Source organism: Podarcis filfolensis (assembly GCF_964270895.1).
Source record: "Podarcis filfolensis genome assembly, chromosome: 2".
Classification (NCBI taxonomy): Eukaryota; Metazoa; Chordata; class Lepidosauria; order Squamata; family Lacertidae; genus Podarcis; species Podarcis filfolensis.
In genome coordinates, this window is record NC_139605.1 from 36,402,416 (window position 1) to 36,420,135 (window position 17,720).

General features: G+C 45.0%; 1 long non-coding RNA gene across 1 annotated transcript; it reads right to left on the reverse strand.

Moving 5' to 3' along the window:
- Positions 1-13,933: 13,933 nt before the first annotated feature.
- On the reverse strand, positions 13,934-16,481 carry LOC310757546. Its single transcript, XR_014545315.1, has 3 exons — positions 16,237-16,481; positions 14,934-15,030; positions 13,934-14,196 (listed from the first exon to the last, which is right to left on the reverse strand). It is a non-coding gene; the product is annotated as an uncharacterized lncRNA (long non-coding RNA).
- Between the last annotated feature and the right edge of the window lie 1,239 nt (positions 16,482-17,720).

A 17,720-nucleotide genomic window follows, 5' to 3' on the forward strand; every position in this document is an offset into this window, starting at 1 on the left:
TTTAAAATACCTCTGGAAGCACTTTCTAATCTCTCCCGGGTTCTGAATGTTCCTTCCTTCAACCTCTAAGTTTGTTACTGTATTTAATCTTTGTCTCCTTTTCAACTGCCAAGCTAGCAGTTTCCCACATTTATTTGCCGATTCAAAAGTTTTTTGTTTCATTGTTTTAATCTTCCATTCTATTTCCTGATTTATCAGCTTGGAATATTGCGCCTGATAAAGTTTAATTTCTCTCAGAATCGGTTGGGACTTCGGATTAGATCTTAACTTCTTCTCCAACTCTTTGATACTTTCCAGAATTTTATCTTTCTTTTCATTTTGCAGTCTTTTCTTTAAGGAATTCTGTTGAATCAAGAACCCTCTCATCACAGCTTTACTTGCATCCCAGATAGTTCTTTTTTCCACCGTAGTGTTCAAATTAATCTCAAAATAGTCCTTTAAGGTTTTTTGGGCCTTCTTTACAATTCTTTGGTCTCTAAACAGGCCATCATTCATCTTCCATCTAAAGGAGCCGATTGGGATCAATGTCATATCCATTCTCAAGGCGTTATGGTCGGAGCATGTTTTGGGGCAGATTTCCACCTTCCTCACCTTAGGTGCCAGACTTCTAGTTATCCATATTTGGTCGATTCGTGTCCAAGTCAGTTGAGCTTCAGAAAAGAATGTTCCTTCTCTTCCCAGGGGGTTTCTAACTCTCCAGATGTCAACCCAGTCCATATTGTCAGTCATTTCAAAAAAGGTCTTAGGTAGTCTTCCCTCTTTAGTAATGTTCTGGTTCTGTGACTTATCCATATTTGTTGATACGACCCCGTTCATGTCCCCCATCATGATGACGTTGTTGTAATCCAGATAATCCAGCATGGTCTCGTGCAACTTCTTATAAAAATCCGATTTTCCTTCATTTGGAGCATAAATTCCTAATATCAAAATTTTTTCTCCTTGATACTGTACTTCTATTGCGAGGATTCTTCCACTTTCATCTTTAAAGAGAAATTTTGGTGAAAGGCTCTCTTTTGCATAGATCACTACACCTCTCTTTTTAACTGTATCCGATGATATAAATTCTTGACCAAGCCTTTTATTTATTAACACCTTTCTATGGAGCCTAATCACATGTGTTTCTTGTAAGCATATAATGTCCAATTGTTCCTTTTTTAAAATATGAAAAATTTTAGACCTTTTTTCGGGACTGTTACAGCCATTTATGTTCCAGCTCAAAAGCTGCAGAGACATCCTGGATAGGTCTGGTTATTCTTTCTGGGGTGGTACCTTGTTCTCCGGTCCTTGAGGATCCGAGGGGGCGGGCTCCCCTGGAAGTTCTGGCGCTGGCAATCCAAGTCCTTTGTGGAGGTCTTCTCCGTGTGCTCCCAAAAACTTGTCTCTATCTTCCACTGTTTTGATTTTGATCTTTCTCCCTCTGTAGGTAAAGGATAATCCTTGTGGAAACTCCCACCTGAAGATAATTGCGTTGCTTCTCAACAGTCTTGCCAATTCCGTGTAGTTAGATCTAAGGTCCAGCAACTGCTTAGGAATGTCCTTGTAGATTTCAATTCTCTTGCCCAAAATGTCTAGTGACTTTTCGTAGTGCAGGCCCAAAATCTTGTCCCTTTCCTCCTTTGATCTCAGTGTTATCAAACAATCTCTGGGCTTCTCTGTCCTTCTGACTCTGCCAAGCCTGAAAGCAGATACAATTTTAAAGTCTTTTTCCTCTAACTTCCAAAACTTGGCAAATTCCTTAGTTAGAAATTCAATAAAATTTTCTTCTTCCACCTCTGGTATTGACCGTATCCTCAAGTTGGTCTCCCTGTTTCGCAGTTCTGTCATCAAAAAGTAAATCTGATGTTCTCCAACTTGTTTGCTGAGTGGTCTTACTTCTTTCTCAAGTTCTTCCAATCTTTGACTAGTATCTTCAGCCAGTTTACGATTTTCACCTACAGCCTCCTTTAATTCTCCAATAGACTGGGCATTCTGTGCAACTTGTCCAGTCAGCTTATTCAAGCTTTCTGTGTTCTGTTCAATTTTAGCTGTATGCAAATCAGCCTTCTTGTCCAGAGCCTCCAGTTTCTCCAAAATTTTCTCCAAGACAGAGCTACTTGTCCCTGAAGCCATATCTCCCAGGTGCAGCTCCTCTGTCTCACCCTCCCCTGCCTGTATTAGGGAGGCCGCCTCTATGTCTGGAGGCAAAGTGGAAGGCAAGGCCGGCACAGAAGATCTACGCTGTGAGGCTGCAGATAAAGTTAGAGTTGTTTGTTTAGTCCTTCCTCTTCTCCTTGCGCCACTCATTCCAAAGTTATCTGTAATCCAAGGTCAATCCAAGTTGTTCCCATGAGAAAGCAGAGTCCCAGATACAATAGTCAAACAGAGGCCGGGAAAGGGAAAGTAAAACAAAGTCACTGCTGTAAGTCCAAAATCCTCTAGAGGGAGCTTAATACGTCTTCAGGGAAAAGATCAAATCCAAGTTAAACTTATAAATTTAAATCCATGTCTATCGCCTCCACAATGTATTATTTTTAGCAGAGTAAAACTTAAAGCAAAACAGTGTTTCTTACAGTGCCTTGACTGCAACAGTTTCAAAGTATCCAGTTCCAACTCAGAATGTTTCAAAACCTGAATTCAATGTATCCAAAGTTGCAAACTGGTGCTCATCCAGGCAGCTCCAGCACCAGAGATTCTTATTTATTTTATAATCCACTGGTGCCACAGAAGAAGGATATCAATGCACCCCGAATATGACCAGCAAAAGTCAATAGCTCAAAGTCTTTCACTCAGAAAACTGCTTTAACAGGGTGCCAGCATTTAGTTAACGCATAACTTTTTGTCTCCACTCCTCCTGCTCTTTGCTTAAAGTTCAGTATAGCGGGAGATGGGCTTCCTGCTTATCCTCACTCCGTTTTCAGCCAGATTTCAACTTTTTTAAAAAAGTTTTAAAAGTTTCATAAAGTTCTCAAGAAGTTTCAGAAAGTTGACAAAAGTTTCAGAAAGTTTTCAATGTCCAAATTTACTCACGGGTTGTAGTTTCCAAAGTTCAGAAAAGTTGCAGGAAGAAAGGACAGCGCTGACCGGCAACAGCAACGCGGCTTCACTTCGCTGTTTGCGCAACGACCCACAGCGCCGCTACCCCCTCCGCGATCCGGAGCCCCTTACGGGGTCCCTTCAGCGTTTTGGGGGCTGCTTCTGGCGCCCGCCGGGTCCCGAGACCACAGGCTTCTGCCACCTGTGGTTTTCCTGAATGGGTCTCCGCTTCGCCGTAGCGGACGACCCGTTTACAGCGGAGCTCCCTTCTCCTTACTCGGAGAAGGCAGCCATTACCGGTCGCGCCGCCTCCGGAAGCCTGGCTAGTGACTTATTCTAATTCATCATGTGCCAGTTTTCCTGGCACTGAAGCACCATGACGTTTTTTGACAGAATTACAAGCCTGGTAGATGAAGGGAACTCAGTGGATGTAGCCTACCTTGATTTAAGCAAGGCATTTGACAAGGTGCCCCATGATATTCTTGTAAAGAAGCTGGTAAAATGTGGTCTTGACTATTCTACCACTCAGTGGATTTGTAACTGGCTGACTGACCGAACCCAAAGGGTGCTCATCAATGGTTCCTCTTCATCCTGGAGAAGAGTGACTAGTGGGGTGCCACAGGGTTCTGTCTTGGGCCCGGTCTTATTCAACATCTTTATCAACGACTTGGATGATGGACTCAAGGGCATCCTGATCAAATTTGCAGATGACACCAAACTGGGAGGGGTGGCTAACACCCCAGAGGACAGGATCACACTTCAAAAGGACCTTGACAGATTAGAGAACTGGGCCAAAACAAACAAGATGAATTTTAACAGGGAGAAATGTAAAGTATTGCACTTGGGCAAAAAAAATGAGAGGCACAAATACAAGATGGGTGACACCTGGCTTGAGAGCAGTACATGTGAAAAGGATCTAGGAGTCTTGGTTGACCACAAACTTGACATGAGCCAACAGTGTGACGCGGCAGCTAAAAAAGCCAATGCAATTCTGGGCTGCATCAATAGGAGTATAGCATCTAGATCAAGGGAAGTAATAGTGCCACTGTATTCTGCTCTGGTCAGACCTCACCTGGAGTACTGTGTCCAGTTCTGGGCACCACAGTTCAAGAAGGACACTGACAAACTGGAACGTGTCCAGAGGAGGGCAACCAAAATGGTCAAAGGCCTGGAAACGATGCCTTATGAGGAACGGCTAAGGGAGCTGGGCATGTTTAGCCTGGAAAAGAGGAGGTTAAGGGGTGATATGATAGCCATGTTCAAATATATAAAAGGATGTCACATAGAGGAGGGAGAAAGGTTGTTTTCTGCTGCTCCAGAGAAGCGGACACGGAGCAATGGATCCAAACTACAAGAAAGAAGATTCCACCTAAACATTAGGAAGAACTTCCTGACAGTAAGAGCTGTTCGACAGTGGAATTTGCTGCCAAGGAGTGTGGTGGAGTCTCCTTCTTTGGAGGTCTTTAAGCAGAGGCTTGACAACCATATGTCAGGAGTGCTCTGATGGTGTTTCCTGCTTGGCAGGGGGTTGGACTCGATGGCCCTTGTGGTCTCTTCCAACTCTATGATTCTATGATAGGAAAGCACGCACCTGCCACACACCTATCAGTTGAAAAAAAAAGAAAAAAAAGAAAAAGTTTCTGGTGACTTTAACTACAGCCACCACACAGAAATGTAGCAGGTGAAACTTTGTCCAGCACAGATAAAAGCCCCCACCCCATGCTACATATGGTTGTGTGGAGATGTTTTCAGAAGAGGGGTGGTGGCGGCAGCAGCCACCCTGCAAGGTAATTCCTGGTACAGTTTGTTCCGGTTTAAAGGTGGTGGCTAGAACAAGCCCCTTAAGAATTCTCTTTTATTGTTGAGATCTCTAATTATCCTTTCCCTCCTTCCTCACCCACACTCCTGTTTGCAAGTGCTGGCAAACTAAATTCAGCCCCACTGCCACCTGTTTGTAATCACGCTGGCACACTGACTTGAAGGAGAATAATTAGCAGCTGCCACTGCAGCCCTCTCAATTAAGATGCTAATCAGAAGCATTAAGAGGAAAGTGAGGAAAGAGGAAGGGAAGAAAGCAAACTTGCTCTGAAAGCAAAGGTCTGTTTGTGCAATTTTGTTTTATGATAAGAAAGGCTAATTCTATTAAGGTAGGCAAGAAGGCACTGGCCTGAGTTACTGCCTTGGAAGCTGGGCTAGGCCAGTAAAATTTTTTGAGAAACTGGTCCAGTTAGTACTGCCATTGTTGTTTTGGCAGAGCTGCTGCCAAAACAAGATTTGTAGAAATCAACAGGATTTGTAGAAATCAACAAGTCTTTTCCCAGGATGAAGTTGCAGTGATGGGGACTGCTTTGCCAGTTGCGCAGTAGTTCAAGGCAAAAGACATCCGCCAGAGAACCCTGTTTGTCCCTGGAGTATTGATCTTGTGTGAATAATAGCCTTGGCAAAGGCTAGTGAAAATGACTGAATATGATGCTTTGCTAGGTTTGTAGATTGGGCAAGGCACCAAAACCTCTTCTTGGCATTCTAAGGAGCTACAAGGTCCATCCTGCCAAGGCTGCCTTGAATACGCAGGCACTCAATGTGACAAAGTGCTGGAGATGGAGTCTGAACCAATGAAAAAAGTAATTTGGTTTCAGCTGGATTCAAATTGAGTTCTTTACCTGGCCTTTTTATGCCTTTACTTGTCCTATGCATGGACAAAGAGCTGGACAGGAAAATTCAGACCTGCCTTAAGTATCAGAAATGCTGCTCTGCCTCACAGTCTCAGTTTCTGATGTTTCATTTTTAGAGTCCTAAGGTTTTGACTTTTATTTATTTTCTATTACTAAAAGACTAATATTCTCAGGGTGTTGCCTTATGTAGAAACAATCCTATGCATTTCTGCTCCCTTTATCCCAAAATCTGTCACTGTGTTTTGAGCACTAGCCTCCCCAACTTGCCTATGGTTTCTGAATTGCAGAGAGCAACTGCTCTTCAGTGCCACCAAATTGCTAGCCATGTAGCAAAACAAGGGCAAATGATTTTGGCTTTCTCTGACTTCAGAGAATGGTGGTAGGATCAACATAATATTAAAGGGATTCATGCAGCTGTTAAACCCACCATTTTGCTCCCTCTTCCCAAGCAGGGGGATGTTCTGGGCTGCTTTTCTTGGACTAAATTCATCTTTTCTCATTCTAGGGCTTATCTACACTTACCCTTTGCCCCACTTTCCCCAGGCATAAGTCTGTGCTTTAAAGCTCTGGGTCTGAAAGCCCCACTTTGTTGTTGCTCCAGAGTGTTCTCTGCGAAAACCCGCTCTTTAAAGCTGAAGCACAACAAAAGGCAACCAGGGTTTTCTTTGATTGCAGTTTGCTCCAATTCAGCCTTAAAGAGCAGGTTTTCATGGGGAAAGCTTGTGGGGGCAGGAGGGGTTGCTCAGACGCAGAGCATTAAATCACGGACTGTGCCTGGAAAGAGCAGAGGAAAGGTAAGGTAAGTGTGTGTAAGCCCCTAGTGCCCATCGACCAGTCCTAGACACGGCGGAGAAAGCCCTCTTTATGATGACCACCAACCTGATAGAAGATGGAACTATTTGAACATTATCTGTGCTGGATCTTAATGAGTGGGAAGGGATATATGGGGAAATATGGGATATAAGGGATATATGCTCACACAGATATCCCAGAATCAAACCATAAAGGGCTTTTTAGGGAAGTTGTTGTTGTTGTTGTTGTTGTTGTTGTTGTTGTTGTTGTTGTTGTTCTTCTTCTTCTTCTTCTTCTTCTTCTTCTTCTTCTTCTTCTTCTTCTTCTTCTTCTTCTTCTTCTGTTGGGAGCCGCCCAGAGTGGCTGGGGAAACCCAGCCAGATGGGTGGGGTATTTTTTATTATTATTATTATTATTATTATTATTATTATTATTATTATTATTAATTTTGGGTTTAGCCCTGAAACAAACCCATAACCAGTGCCACTCACATTAAGATTGGTGTTTTGTGTTCCCCTTAGCTAATTCCCAAAATCTGGGCAAGCTGCAGCTTTCAAACAACTTTCAAGCCCCACATCTGACACACAATGGGTTCTAGTGCACAACCATTACCAAATCTCCTTTTTCCTAGAACAGGCATAGTTGTGAAATCAGTGGCAGCCAATAAAACATGTTCTTGGCCACTCTCTCAACCAGGCAGCTTAAGTTCTGACTGATGTACTCCCAGACACTGAATTGGCTCTTTCTGGGGGGAGTGTTACCCCACTGGGTTATGATAGGCTTATTGAATTGGTCTCATCAGGCTCCAGTTCTAAATTATTCAGACACCGATACTTGACTGTGTTAAGTTCCCAAGCTCCGATGGCCCATTAACCTCCTTGATTTTGCACGAAAGACTGCCCATCTAAACCACTGGAGGCAAGTCTAGCTCTGCATCAGTGTGTTATGGCTTTGATTGACAAATTAGGCCTACTGGCTGATAGAGGGGTGGGAGGGAGATTAAACAGCCTAATATGGCACTGATTCTCTTGTAAACAAAAGAAAATGACTCATCTGTGTTTCTCTCCTCTCTCCTCTTTCCCTGCTCCCCATCCCCAATCTTTTCAACAGATGCTAAGGAGGAGAAACCAAAAGCTGTGAGCAAAAAACCTAAGGCAAAATCCAGCAACGTTAAGTCTTGGATGCCAAATGAAGGACTCCCATCTGTTTGCCTTGCTCAGTGCTGCAAGCGCCTTAGTTGTGATTAGGAGCTACTTCTCAACAGTGTCGAAACTTGACAGTGTGGGGAATGCTGGAAGGGACCCAGCTTCCTGCCATGGAGGTCTGAAGTATTAAACTTTTCCCAAAGCTGCAAATTGAAGCAGAAAGTGCTGGATCCGATGTTTCCGCAATGACTTGTATTATGACAGCACGAGAGCTTACATTCCTCTGGTGAGAATCTGCAGTGTGTTAAAAGTGCTAGAACCCAGTTTCGTAGGCGCAAGCTTGCATACAAGCACATGCTGTTGCGACGATGTTGACCAAACTCTTGGATGCAGGCAGGCCAGCGTGCCTGCGAAACCGAAGGAAGCAGCTCACTGAAGAGGGAAAGATGCCAGGGCAGACAAGAAACAGGGCACCCTGGAGAAAGCTGGCCAGTAGAACAAAGACAACTGCCCTGGCCAGCAAGAAGCCAGTTACAAGCTTTTCCCTTTTCACGTAGTCAAATATTCATGAGGTTCATTTGCCACAACAAAAGTAAGTTGAACAAGGTCAGCTTGCTCTGACTCCACCATGTTTAATTTTGCTGTGACTTCACAACCATTCTGTAGGCAGTACAATCACATCTTATGCTGGGGTTCGGTTCCAAGAGTTCCACATATACATGAAAATCACGTGTGCCCAAATCCTTGGAGCTGCCCTCATGCTAGTGAGCAAGAGGGAGCAAGAATCTCCTGTACTGTTAGGAGGGTGTTATATCTATAAAAAGGTGTTCCTATTAGGGGTGCTAACTCAGGGAGGCCAAGCCATTTTGGGGGAGGAAGCCAACCCCCCGACATCCCGAAGAATCGGGAGGGCAGCTCCTCCTCCTCCTGCTGCAGAGGGGGAGAAGGGTCGAAGCAGCTCCCTGCCAGTGGTGGCGCCAGAAGGAGGCGGAGGAAGAGCTGCCAGCCATTGAAGCCACGCTGTTTCTGCATTCAGCTCCTCCCAATCTCCTGACGTTACCTGTGCAACATTGGCCTCCCAATTGCCCTTGCAAGCTGGCGCCTCTGGTTCCTATACAAGAAGCATCACCATAACCTCATAAGCAAGAGATGAGAGTGTTATGTACTGAAGTGCTCACCCTGGGCCAGCAGGGGGATACTGTAGATAGTTTTCACTCAGGTCCACATATGCAAATAAGGGATTGAAAGTGACGTTCAGTGATTGGATAGTTACAGAAAATGGTTACTGTTGCGTTCTAGTGGAGCTCTATATAAGCAGGCTGGCTGAACCCTTCAGTTCAGTTCTGTTCTGGCCTGTGAATAAACAAGAGCTGTTTGAAGAATTGCTGTGTTGTCTGATATGTTCACCCACAACTTAACAGAGAGGGTGCCCAGAGCTACACAATTTCATTATACAGTGGTACCTCAGGTTACAGACGCTTCAGGTTACAGACTCCGCTAACCCAGAAATAGTACCTCGGGTTAATAACTTTGCTTCAGGATGAGAACAGAAATTGCACTGCGGTGGCATGGTGGCAGCGGGAGGCCCCATTAGCTAAAGTGGTGCTGCAGGTTAAGAACAATTTCAGGTTAAGAACGGACCCCCGGAATGAATTACCGTATTTTTCGCACCATAGGACGCACTTTTTCCCTCCTAAAAAGCAAGTGAAAATGTGTGTGCGTCCTATGGAGCGAATGCAGGCTTTCACTGAAGCCTGGAAAGTGAGAGGGGTCGGTGCGCACCGACCCTTCTCGCTCTCAAGGCTTCAGAAAGCTATCCGCTAGCCGTGGGAGACCCAGCTCTCCCACGGCTAGCGGGGCGCTGCATTAATCCCGAAGCTTGGGGCGTGCGGAGCTCAGCGCGCCCCAAGCTTCTGGGTGCCGGCAAGGTCTCCGCTAGCCGTCTAGACCTTGCCGGCACCCAGAAGCTTGGGGCGCGCTGAGCTCCGCAGCCCCAAGCTTCGGGATTAGCGCTCCGCTAGCCGTGTCTAGGCTGCCGATAGCAGCCTGCTTCCCGGAGCGTCGGGCGCCCTGAAAGCAGAGCGCCCGGCGCTTCGGGAACACATCCGCAGCCTAGGCAACCCTGCGGGAGGTCCCGCAGGGATGTCTAGGCTGCGGATAGCAGCCTGCTTCCCGGAGCGTCGGGCGCCCTGAAAGCAGAGCGCCCGGCGCTTCGGGAACACATCCGCAGGGTGGGGAGCCCTGCAGGAGTTCCCCGCAAGGCTCCCCACGCTGCGGATAGCAGCCTGCCGCCCGGCGGGCGGGGCGCCCTGAATCAGAGCGCCCCTCGCGCCGGGCAGACATCCGCAGGGTGGGGAGCCCTGCAGGAGTTCCCCGCAAGGCTCCCCAAGCTGCGGATAGCAGCCTGCCGCCCGGCGGGCGGGGCGCCCTGAATCAGAGCGCCCCTCGCGCCGGGCAGACATCCGCAGGGTGGGGAGCCCTGCAGGAGTTCCCCGCAAGGCTCCCCAAGCTGCGGATAGCAGCCTGCCGCCCGGCGGGCGGGGCGCCCTGAATCAGAGCGCCCCTCGCGCCGGGCAGACATCCGCAGGGTGGGGAGCCCTGCAGGAGTTCCCCGCAAGGCTCCCCAAGCTGCGGATAGCAGCCTGCCGCCCGGCGGGCGGGGCGCCCTGAATCAGAGCGCCCCTCGCGCCGGGCAGACATCCGCAGGGTGGGGAGCCCTGCAGGAGTTCCCCGCAAGGCTCCCCAAGCTGCGGATAGCAGCCTGCCGCCCGGCGGGCGGGGCGCCCTGAATCAGAGCGCCCCGCGCGCCAGGCAGACATCAGCCAGCCCCACAAGCTCGGGGGACAGCAGGGAGGCGCAGCGCCACTATCCCGCTGTTCCTCGAACTGGTTCGGTTTCCCTGACCTGCTTTTGGGGGGGAAATAAAGGGAAATTTTTTTTCCTTTATTTCCCCCCCAAAAAACTAGGTGCGCCCTATGGTCCGGTGCGTCCAATCGTGCGAAAAATACGGTAAGTTCTTAACCCGAGGTACCACTGTAGAAGTAAAGTTGAACTCAAGTTTCTCATCTCTAAGTTTCACCCTGCCAGGTTGGTTGACTGCCCAGAGAGTTGAAAGCCCCCCCTCCGCTTTGGGTAAGCTAAGGTGAAAAGTTCCTGGGGGAAGCTACACGAAAGTCCAAGGTCATTCTGTGGACTTGGCACCCTACCTTGCAAAATGAAGTATTTTATTTTTGTCCTGCATTGTCTTTACTCCTGCTAAAGGCTTCCTTGAAACCTGAGTGTGGCCCCGGCTGTGATGCATTCATTTCTTCCTTTGCCCTTGTTAATTAGAACAATGATAAATGCCGTTCAGGTGAAATGGAGCTAAGCTGAAAGTATGTGGCAATCTTCCAGTCCTAAGGAAAGAATGACATGGGACTAATTAACAAAACTCAATCAAGGGTTGTTCTACAAGGGCAGCCGTGTTCACATCTTTTAGCAGTGGAGGACGGTGTCTGCTTACTCCAGTAGTCTGTGCGACGTTACAGCTTGAGCTTCTAGATAGTTAATAGGAATGATATACCGTTGAGTAGGTCAAAGCAATGTTCTTAACTTGTTGAGAAAGGCAGAATTTCAGCTTTTCTCTCCCTGCCTCTTCTCTGTTTCCAGTCTGTGCGATCGGCAGTTTTGCTGCAGGTGGAAAAATATCCATGACTGGTCCACACATGCACGAGTGTATGTGTATGGATCTTTGCAGATCTAATGCCACATACAGAACATCCTTTTTAACAGTGTGATTTTAAATATTCAGCCAACATTAATTCACTGTAGAGAAGCCCAGGGGGTACACATGAACTCATACATGAACAAACCTTAACAGTGCAAATGCCCCATCACTAAGTACCGCAGAGGAAAGAGTGGCTCTCCACAATGTAGAGCACTCTTTCTTTTATTAGAATCATATAATTGTAGTGTTGGAAGGGACCACAAGGGTCATCTAAGCCAATCCCCTGAAATGCAGGAATTGCTTTGCCCCATGTGGGGCTCAAACCCATGACTTTGAGGTTACGACTATCATGCTCTGCAGACTGAGCTGTCCTTCAGGCTGTGCATGTAGACGCCCACTATGAATGGAGTTAATGGTACAACAAACTCCATTCGAAAAATGGACTTTCCCCCATAAAATTATAAATAAAGCTATCTGTGGGGTTTTTTATTCAGGAAGTAAAGTAGGCAACATAAGTCTCTGAATTAGGTACATCAGTTGAATCTGGGAGGGGTGGGATTCTGCTTGTGATTTGATTGTGTGTGTGCCTCCGATGCCACTACAGTGGTACCTCGGGTTACATATGTTTCAGGTTATATACGCTTCAGGTTACACACTCCGCTAACCCAGAAATAGTGCTTCAGGTTAAGAACTTTGCTTCAGGATGAGAACAGAAATCGGGCTCTGGTGGCGTGGCAGCAGCAGGAGGCCCCATTAGCTAAAGTGGTGCTTCAGGTTAAGAACAGTTTCAGGTTAAGTATGGACCTCCGGAACGAATTAAGTACTTAACCTGAGGTACCACTGTATACATTTTGTATGGTTTATTGATGCGTTATTCTCTTCTATGTGTACTATTATCTGACAATTGATATGGGAAACTGTATTTAATGTTTTGTTGTAATAATTTATTAAGCAAACAAAACCCAGAGTTTGAAATATATTTTAAACAGGTACTATCTGAAATACCTCCATGTTCATTCCCCCAGCTGCATAACCTGTTTTTAATTAAAATTAGAAGTCTAACAGCCTTCTAAGAAATGCTCAGACTAGGCCTTCAATGGGTCTCTGAGGAAATGAAATTCCAGGACTATAGAGAGCAGAGCCTGTGACAGCATATGCCGATGACGTCACCCAGACTGTAGTATCTGACTCGTTCCTCAGAGGAGCTGGAGGCAACTAAATGTATGGGGAAATGGCTGGAGTTTAAGCGACAGAAAACCGAGTAAGCGGAAGCTGCTGCTCATTTTTGAGCCTACTTGGTAGCGAGGAGAGCAGCATACTTCTCCACTATCACTGTGTCTGCTCCATGTTGACCCGTGAAGCTGCTCTGGGTGGTTGGCAGTCCATATATTTTCAGTAATTAATGTGTTTTTAGCACCTCAAAGGCTAATAAATTTATGATGGCAAAAGCTTTGGTGGACTGAAGTCTGCTTCGTCAGACGACATCTCATTTCATGCATCTGAAGTGGACTGTAATCTGTGAAAGCTTTAAACTAACCAATTTATGATGGCATGAGGTGCTTCAAAAACTTTCCTTGTTTTTGCTGCCACAGAGCAGCACAGCTACCTCTCTGAAAGTAACTGAGGCACTGCTCTTCACAAAAACCCTAAGTGTTAGTGCCGTGTTCAGAGGCCTGGGACTCTTAGAAATAAGAACCTGGTCTCAGGATATGCTTATTAGATGGACAGGTTTTAGAGTTTCTTCCTTGGTTACAGACACAGCTTATCTACACTTACGCTTTACTCTGCTGAGTGGCGGACCTACATTTTTTTGGTGGGGAGCGGTCTTTGCAACCAGCAGTGAGGTCTGGGTAACCACTGTTGCCTTCTTCAGTGGATTTGTTCCACGACAGATTACATTTTTTAAAATCAGCAACTACATCATAGATTTTGATTAAAATTGCTGTACTGGCTTATCTCACATGTCAAAAACACTGGTGTGAATAAAAAAATCCGTGTGCCTTATAGTTTTCGAGTTATAGCTTAGTTGGTAGAGCATGAGACCTCGTGGTCCCTTCCATCTATTCTATGTGGTGCATGAAAAGTAGGAAAACGTGAGATGCGCTTTAAAAAGCAATCTTTTTTAATGCGAGGTGGACTAAAGTCGCTTATGGGGCCCTTCTGGGATTAGGAGCCCTGAAGCTTAAACTTCATTAGTTTCATAGTAGATCTGCCCTTGTCTCTTTCCAGGCACAAGTCCGCGTTTAAAAGCTTCTTATCTGAGCTTTCTTTTTCTTTTTCTTTTTTGCCCTAGAGCTTTCCCAGTGAAAACCCGCTCTTAAAGCTCAATTGGTCAATTTGGAGGAGTCATAAGTGTGGATAAGCCCTTAAATGTACTTAGCCTGGAGTACTGTGTAACCCTGGTCTGGCTCAAGGAATAGATCTGGCATAAGCTTTACAGGTAGGCCCCCCCATTTAATGCAACGATGAATCAAACTACAAACACTTACAATACGCATGCAACTGGCAGAGTTGGTGTGGAGTTGTGCCTACAGGGCTCGGAGTTTAGGACCGGGAGTTAGGACCAAACTAGGGCATGTCATTCATTACAGGAATAAAATGCTGCATCTTCTTTTCAACATTTGTGATTGAATATGATATGCTATCTGTATCTTTGACACAGTCACAGTTCTGTGGTGGGCAAAGAGAGTGAGTTTAGCCCTGCAGTAGTTCTGATGAAGTGCCTGTGGTATGGAAATTTCCATTGGCACCCATGTAAATAGCAGTTTCATGGGGCGTGGGAGTGGAAGCAGACTGGGAAATGGTCAAGCTCCCTCTCTCTGCCTGCTGGCGTTCTGATCCTAGTGCCACTCCTTGCACCTGCTATTTGCTAAAGAAAAACGAGAGAGAGAAAAGATAAACTCAGCATTCATCAGCAATTGTTAAAAAGAAATACATGTCACATTTAACCGTGTATACAGACATTTTGACCCATAACTCATGAAACCTGGGTTAGAATTGCCACTCAGCCACAAAGCATGCTGAGTAACCTTGGGCGGTTTGCTGTGTCTAACCTACCTCACAGGATTGTTGTGAAAATAACAATCAGTGCCTTGTCTTGAGCACCTTACAGGAAGAGAGCAATAAAAAAACAACCAGGTTACAATAATAAAATCATTAGCTGCGCGTAACTTAAGGCTATTCAATCAGTATCAGGAAAAAGAAGGGTTTTCAACCCATGCTTCCCTAGTCAAAGATCAGTGCTCCTTTGGAGAGATGTTAAAAAGTGGAAATAGGGGTGATGGAGACCTTCCACCTGCTGGGATTTCTGAAAGGCGATGGCTGTCAGTATCCACATATAACTGCCATCTTTACAGACTGATTGTGGTTTGCCCCAGCTAGGGTTCAAGCGAGAGTTGAGTGAAATTGTTTTCCTTGTCTGCAAGCTGGCTCAGTATCTTGGCTGATGCAGGTTTAATTAGACTGAGGATTGTATTCTCTTTAGGCAATCAGATTGTAATAACAGCAACCGGAGATGATCTATGTGACCTCTTCAGTATTTTAGCCAGCTGTTTGTGCTATATAGCATCAAAGTATTGACATATACATAGGTGAAGCAGCACAGACCTACTTTGCTGGATGTCCTTCTCTTCCTACTTTTTTGTTGCAATAGTTCAGGAGTGTTCAACATGGGAGAAATCATAGAATCGTAGAGTTGGAATGCCTTCCAAGAGAATGTAACAGATTGGTTACAATATTTTCAGTTAAATGAAATATTTAAGAATGATAAAAAAGATAGGATTTGCGTGTGAAATTTCAACCTTTCGGAGAGAAATAATAGAAAATGATGCAAAATTAATATCTAAAATGTACAGTCTGTTGCTGGAATGGGAAACGAAAGATGAAGGGGTCAAATCAGTTATGATTAAATGGGCACAAGATGTGGGACATAATATTCAGCTGGCAGAATGGGAAAAACTATGGAAGAATGATATAAAATTTACAGCATGTGTGGCGATTAAAGAAAATTATATGAAAATGATGTATAGATAGTTTTTAAATCCAGTTAAATTAGCAAAAATGTATAAAACTAAGGAAAGCAAGTGTTGGAAATGTAAAGTAACAGAGGGGACATTTTTCCACATGTGGTTGGACTTTAAAATTATAAATAAATATTGAGAAATGATTTATAATGAGATGAAGAAGATGTTTAAAACAACCTTTGTCAAAAAACCAGAAGCTTTCTTATTAGGTATTATAGCAGTGGACCTATCAAAATCACAAAATAACTTGTTTATGTATGTAACAACGGGTACACAGACCTTATTAGCACAACATTGGAAAGAAGAAGGTGTCCCATCTAAAGAAGATTGGCAAGTTAAATTAATGGAATATGCCGAATTGATTATGAAATTAAGAGGAAAAGACGACAATGAATTTAGAAGAATGGAAGATGTTTATTGCATATACTGTATACAGAAGCAATGTACACAGGTTACTACATTAGCAGGGTTTTAAGATTACCGTACTTGTAATTTTGTTATGAATGAATAGGGATTTAAATAGGTTAAAAGTTTAACAATAGACATGCAGTATGTTGATACATAATAGAACCAAGGAAGGGATTAGAGCAGGCATCCCCAACCTGCGGCTCTCCAGATGTTTTGGCCTACAACTCCCATGATCCCTAGCTAACAGGACCAGTGGTCAGGGATGATGGGAATCGTAGTCCAAAACATCTGGAGGGCCGAAGGTTGGGGATGCCTGGATTATAGGGAAGTCAATTTGTTTTGTTTTGTTTTTGTATGGTTGTTTTTATGTTTGTTATTTTTGGAAAATCAGTAAAATGTTATCCCCCCCCCCAAGGAATGCCCTCCAAGTGTCATCTAGTCCACCCACATGTGATGTAGGCATCTCAACAAAATCATACCTGGCAGATGGCCATCCAACCTCTGCTTGAAAACTTCCAAGGAAGAGACCACCACCTCTCATGGGAGTCTGTTCCACTGTCAAACAGCTCTTACTGTCGGAAAGTTCTTTCTGATTTTAGTCATAATCTCCCTTCTTGTCACTTGAATTGGTTCGTGTCCTACCCTCCTGAGCAGGAGAAAACAAGCCTGCAGCATCCTCCATGTGACAGCCCTTGAGATATTTGAAGATGGCAATTGTATCTCCTCTGCTTGCAGGGGGAGAAGATCAATATGATGGCTTGTTGACTCTACTTCACATGCTCAAGAGTTCCATGAGGGTGAAAGCCTGAGCAGAGACTGCCATGTGAATTATTCCTACCCTTCATCTCTCCAAGGTGCATACAGAAGCCTGTTGTCGCAAAATGGACCCTTGAACACCACGGCAGGACCAAGATCAGCTGGTGCATTTCCCCCTCCACACCATCATTTCTACACAGCTGGACACCCAAAAAAGATTATCATTTCTGGTGTAAAATAAACGGGTGGAAGCTTATCTGTCTGACGTGTCTGCTAAGGAAGCTGATGTGTCTGTGGATGAACAGATGCAGAGGAGAGGAGAGGACTCCAAACCTTTAATACTTGTGCAAAGGAATGAATTTCAGCAGGTTTAGCTTTTCCCACATGAACCATTTCACTGGACAATATCCTCTCTTCTATCCCATGTTTGAAGGCATAATGATGACCATAAAGTTGTCATCACAATGCACTGAGTCTCTATGGACCATTGTGTATCTGCACCTCTCAGTTAACAATCCCCAATATCTCAAGAAGTGGTGATGAATGATGTTCCATAAATCCAGTGATTGAAGTGAGAGCAGCAATTCCCATATTAAAAAAAAAAAGCAGTTCTCACTTTATTCTGAGCAAGGCTGGCCCTACCATTAGGTACAAGGAAGTGGCTTCCTTGGGCATTTTTATATCATGGAAGTGCAGCAAATTTATTAGTCATGATTTTTCCTGCCAGGGACAGTGAGTGATGCTTGTAGAGAGGATTATTTATTTAATAGGCACCAAAATCTCTTTGGTAGCTTTGTGTACCATACAGTTTGACTTGAAGGAGCCACCTTGGACCAGTCCGGTAGCTAACTTTAGATCCAAAACCCTGTGGCCCTTTGTCCATCAAAATCATATTGTACCACTTAAAGAGTTTTTCTCCCAGATGCTACCACTAACTTTGGGATTTCTAGTGTCATTTTTCTCCTCCAATTCAGCCTTGGTGAGTAAGCTGTAGGTAAATTGCCCATGGTTAATTCTCACGTCTATCAATTATACAACCCATAATTCACTGGGTGCAGTGGTTGGTGCACTATTAAATCAAGTTGCCAGACAAGGAAATGGTCAGTTAAATTCTTTACCTGCACAGGTTAGCAAGAAGAGGCCCTGGCAGATAGCTGAGTGGGGGCAGGCAACCTGCAACACGCTGTTGCCAAGAAGTGAAATGTTG